The sequence below is a fragment of the Microtus ochrogaster genome, unplaced genomic scaffold, assembly GCF_000317375.1.
Source record: "Microtus ochrogaster isolate Prairie Vole_2 unplaced genomic scaffold, MicOch1.0 UNK73, whole genome shotgun sequence".
Taxonomy (NCBI): Eukaryota; Metazoa; Chordata; class Mammalia; order Rodentia; family Cricetidae; genus Microtus; species Microtus ochrogaster.
This window is the reverse complement of record NW_004949171.1, coordinates 268,054-273,449: the sequence shown is the minus strand read 5'-3', so window position 1 is coordinate 273,449 and position 5,396 is coordinate 268,054. Positions and strand designations below refer to the sequence as shown.

Here is a 5,396-nt window from a genome sequence, read left to right as displayed (position 1 = left end):
CTATTGCTTTCATAAAGTCAATTTTTCCCACTTCTTCTGTGTTAGGGTGTTCAAATACTTCTGTTGTAAGATCCTTGGGTTCTGGTGTTTTCATGTTGCCTTTGAGGTTATTGGGTGAATTCTTGCCTTGGCGCCTGCCCATCTCCTCCTTTCGATCCTATCCAATGGGTCTTCTAAAACTGGATCAGGTTTCCCTACTGGCCAAGGGTTGCGCCTACCAATTGCCCTCGCTCTGTTTCCTGGTTCCTGCCACAGGCCAAGAACCCTCTCACCCCTCCGAAGGTCTTCAGGATCAGGACCAGACTCCCCATTTGCCAGTGACCTTGCCAACAAGGGGCCTACCTCTTTGATCCAGCTGCAGTGGGATGTCTGCTCTCCTTATTGCGTGCCCTTCCCTGCCTCGTGCGTGCCTCTCCAGCTGTGCCGTCCCCGCTGCTGCCTCGCCGGACCCCTCTGGTCCCCGCCGCTTGCCTCTGCCTCCACGCCAGTCCCTGCCGCTTGCTTCTGTCGCCGCCGGTCCCCCAAAGCATATTTTTGATTGCAGCGCTGTGCGCTGCTCCTCCGCCGCCGTGACTCTGAATCTCTATTTTAGAATATCTATTTTTTTAAAAAAATATCTATGCTATAAACCAGTACATGCACATCCACGTGGAAGCTACCCTGCCTTCTTCAAGTTTTCTGGACTACACAAAAAACCTGGATCTCAGATATGAAAACAGCCTATGGCTATCAACAGCAGCAGGGTGGGAGGCTCTTCACAACATGGCAGTGAATCCCTCACTCACACTCTTAGAACTGAACCAAACACAGAATGCCTTGGCGTTCATTAGTTCTAACCTGTAAATGGCTCTGCACTTGGTTGCTGTGTTCTTCTGTGTGTTACACAGACATGCTGACTTTGCAATCTATGCTTTGTAAGAGAGCAGGTAACTCCAGCACGGAGGAAACCATGTAGTGAGGCATGGGGGACGAAGTCAGCGGCACCCTCCCACTCTTGTTTATCCAGACTGTGGCTTTCAGTCCTGCATTGAGGCCTCCTTGTATATCGGTTTCTAGTGTGTCGCCAACCATCACACAGTCCCCTGGCTGCACTCCAAGGAGATCACAGCAGTGATAAAATATGGAAGGTGCTGGTTTCTCCTCTTTCTGCTCTCCTCCTACAACAATAGCATCAAAATAATACTGGCAAGCGCAAGCCTCGATCTTCTCCCTCTGGGTCTGTCTGTCACCGTTTGTTAACAAGAGTAGGCGGACCTCTTTGCGAAGTTCAGCGAGCATGGCTTTGACGTCTTCTGCTAGGGTCATATGCTGTAAAGGCGTAGATTTCCACAGGAAATAACATTCCTCTGCCAATTTCCTATGGTTAGCACCACCTCTGGTCTCCTGGATGGCTTCTTCCCAGTGTGCAGTCCTCACATCTGTAATGCAGGTACTGTAAGGATGAAAGCATTCCTTGCTGAGTTTAACTTGAACTTTATCACAGATGACTTTCGTCTCTTCTCTGTGGTGGTATTTTGACTGTAAGAGCTTTATCACCTCCATCTTGCCTCTCCTGCTCGCCTCGGCCGTGTCGATGAGCGTGTTGTCCAGGTCAAAGAATACCGAGCGCACCCGACTCAACCCCGTCGCTTCGGCTGCTCAAGCCGCACGCTAGCCGCCTTGGCCGCACTGCGCATGCGCGAGTTGAATATAATTCTTACCTGACAATTGTTCTTATTGTTTTTTTTTTTTTTTTTTTTTTTTTTTTTTTTTTTTTTTGAGCATGGCGGTCGACTTTATTCTTGACAATGTTCAGGTGGTTTTACAACAGACTTACGGAAGCACACTGAAAGTTACCTAAATATTCGAGAGAGCCTGGTGCTCTCTGCTCACTGAACCAGCAGTGATGAAGTGAGGTATTTGCAAAGTGCATGATAGTGATGCTCTGTTTAGGTATTGAATTGAATATTCTCAACACTTCCTAGGGACATAAAGTTGTTAATATCTGGACTTGTGTCCATGGAGATCAGGAATAAATCCCAGGCTAAGATTTATTTTACACACAGCCTTTCTGTCTTTTAAGTATAACAAATTGTTGCTGGTTCCCAGAGTTGATTTTTTTAAAGATTCACAAAAAAAGCCTGTACAAAATATACATACAGTTCTTCATTAAACAACTGTAAACACTTCACTGTAAAAATCCATAAAATTTTATAAACAAACGTTTTGTAAATAGAATCTATGCTACAAGTAAAAGAATTAACACAATTATTTACATTCAATGCTGACAAATTTGGCACTTTCTGAAAAGAAATGTACAAAACACTTGCTTAAAAATGTTCTTATTGTTTATAGTTTTGTTATGTTAGAGTTAAAATCTTTCCTTTTTATTTTGACAAAAGGGAGGCATTACTACAGAATATTACTTTACAATGTGTGAAGATGTGTACTGAGACTGACTTAATAAAGAGTTGAATGACCAATAGCTAGGCAAGAAGGGGATGAGACTTCTGGGAACAGAGAGGTCTTGGGGAAGAAAAAACTACAAAGTCTCCAGCTGGATGCAGAGAAAGCAGGACATGCAGGAGGAGAGGTTACAGTCACGAACCACATGATAGCACATAGATTAGTAGAAATGGGTTAATTTAAGTTATGAGAGCTAGGTAGAAATAAGTCTAAGGTAAAGTTGAACTTTCATAATTAATAAGAAATCTCCTTATATTATTTGGGAGCTCGCTGGAGAGACAGTGAAAGACTAGTTACATGAAGATATATGCATCTCTATATATGTATGTAGGTATGCATTTGTTTTTCAATAAAATTCACTGAGAATTTAGTTTTTCAGATTCAAATTAGGAGGCTCAAATTCTTTTAGAGTAACTCTATTTGCTGTGCAACAAAGATGTCACAGTGATGCCCATGAATGGTCCATTTGTAGCTGAATATACTTATTACTCTGCTGTTTTCACCTTATAAACATAAGTAACAAATTTAGTATGAAATTTATGATTTCATATAAGGTAGCCAATATAGTAAAATGTATCTTTTAATTTATGCTATCTTAAATGAATTATATCTTAGGGTTTTTGTTTTCTGTTGTTTGTTTGTTTTTATAAACAATAGTAAGTAGACATCTTGGTAAAACCACAGCTTTCTGACTTGCTCTGCTTGACTGCTGAACCAATGCTGTACAACAAGAGCCTGGAAGTTCATGAGAGCTTCTCCCTAGGAGTAGTGGTAATAATGCTGTAAGCTATTTTATAGTTTTGTACAAAATATCATTATAAGGAATTTGAAAGTTTATATATGTAAAGTTCTACAGTACATTTTGATTAATTAAATTTATTCACTTATTTTATATCCTGAACAAAGTTTCCCTTCCCTTCTCTCCTCCCATTCCCTCTCCCAACTCCCCTCTGCCTACTCCCCCACCCCCCCATACACTCCTCCTCCATTTCTGTTCTGTAAGGGACAGTCCTCTCGTGGGTATCAAAAAAAAGCATGGGTACATTGTAATCAATCACAAAATGATAACCGCATTTTCAAGATGACAGAATTAACCCTTTGATGGAGGCATGTGTTTAATCTGGTCAACCATTTTTATTGCCGTTTGGCACAAATAAAAATATTCTTTAAAAAGCCTGATCAGGACTGAGCCTCTTGAGAGCCCCTGAGCCATCCGTCTAGTGGTCTCCATACATGCTTAGAGCTGAAGAAGGCTGTAAAATGGCTACTTCATTTCACAACTTCACCAGCCCTTAGGATGTTCTAATTCGAATCCTAGAATAGCCCTCTCCATCTGTTCTTTGTATAATTTAGTTCTCAGATACAATGTGTTTCTCATCATCTTGAAAGTCACAGATCTCAGGGCTTATGTGTTTCTATCTCTCTATGCTGATTTCAGAAGGTGTCTTACTCTCCACAACCCCAGCCTTCAAGATGTCTCACTCCAGTCCAGATATTTTCATATCCAGACATATGCATAACCAGATAGATATATGAATATCCAGATATATGCATGCCCAGATATATTCATATTCAGATATATGCATATCCAGATATATGCATATTTAGATATATGTATATACATGTATCTGAAATGGTGTGAGAGTGAAAATATGTGTTTGTATATGCACATACATATATATGTATATATAGAATCTATTTTTAATAAAAATGAAAATACATTAATTTCCCATGCAATATATTCTGAATATAGCTTCCCTCCCTCCACTCCTCTCACTTCCTCCCACGTCCCAGTCCCTCCAGATCCACTCCCTTTCTGCCTCTCATGAAAAAGACTTCTAAGAGATCACAATCAGATCTAAACAGAATTCTCAATGGATAAATCTAAATGGCTGAGAGATACTTAAAGAATTGTTTAACATCATTAGCCATCAGGGATATGAAAATTAAAATGACCTTGAGATTCCATCATATACCAGTCAGAATGGCTAATATCAAAAACACTAATGACAGCACATGCTGGAGAGAATATGGAGCAAGGGGTACACTCCTCCACTGTTGGAGGGAGTGCAAACTTGTACAGCCACTTTGGAAATCAGTACAGAGATTTCTTAGAAAATTGGGAATCAATCTACTTCATGACCCAGCAACACCATTCTTAGGCATACACCCAAAGAACGCTCAATCATTTCATGAGGACACTTGCTCAACTATGTTTATAGCAGCATTATTCATAATAACCCGGAACTTGGAAACAATCTAGATGCCCCTTAACTGAAGAATGGATAAAGAAAATGCGGTACATTTACATAATGAAATATCACTCAGCTATTAAAAACAATGACATCAGGAAATTTGAAGGCATTAGGATGGAACTAGAAAAAAATCATCCTGAGTAACCAGACCCAGAAAGACAAACATGGTATGTACTCACTCATAAGTAGATATTAGCTGTAAAGGATAACCATGCTACAGTCCACAGCTCCAGAGAGGCTAGGTAACAAAGAAAACCCAAAGAGGATAGGGATGCATGGATTTCTGTGGGAAGGAAAATAGAAGAGATCTCCTGTGTAGTGTAGGGTGGACATGGATGGGAACATGAGAGATGGGGTTGGGTGGTGAGAGGAGGGCAAGGGTAGTAAAAGAGATTTCTTGATGGGGGCCTTTTGGAGTCAGGTAGAAACCAGGTGCAAGGGATATCTCTACAAATCTACAAGGATGACCCAAATTAGAATTCCTAGCAATAGTGGATAGATAGCTTGAACTGGCCATCTCTAATCAAATTGACAACCCTAGTTGTCATCAGGGGACCTTTATTCGGTGATAGAAGTATAAATTTGTACAGGCACTTTGAAATCAATGTGGAAGTTTCTTTTTTTTTTCTTTTCTTTTTTTTTAATTGAGAAAAGGAAAAAAACAAGTTTCCACCTCCTCCCAGCCTCCCATTTCCC

At 40.6% G+C, this 5,396-nt stretch overlaps 1 pseudogene; it reads right to left on the bottom strand.

Annotated features, from left to right (window-relative positions):
• Nucleotides 1–660: 660 nt before the first annotated feature.
• The window catches only part of LOC101992836, an 8,127-nt pseudogene continuing 3,391 nt past the window's right edge, over nucleotides 661–5,396 (bottom strand).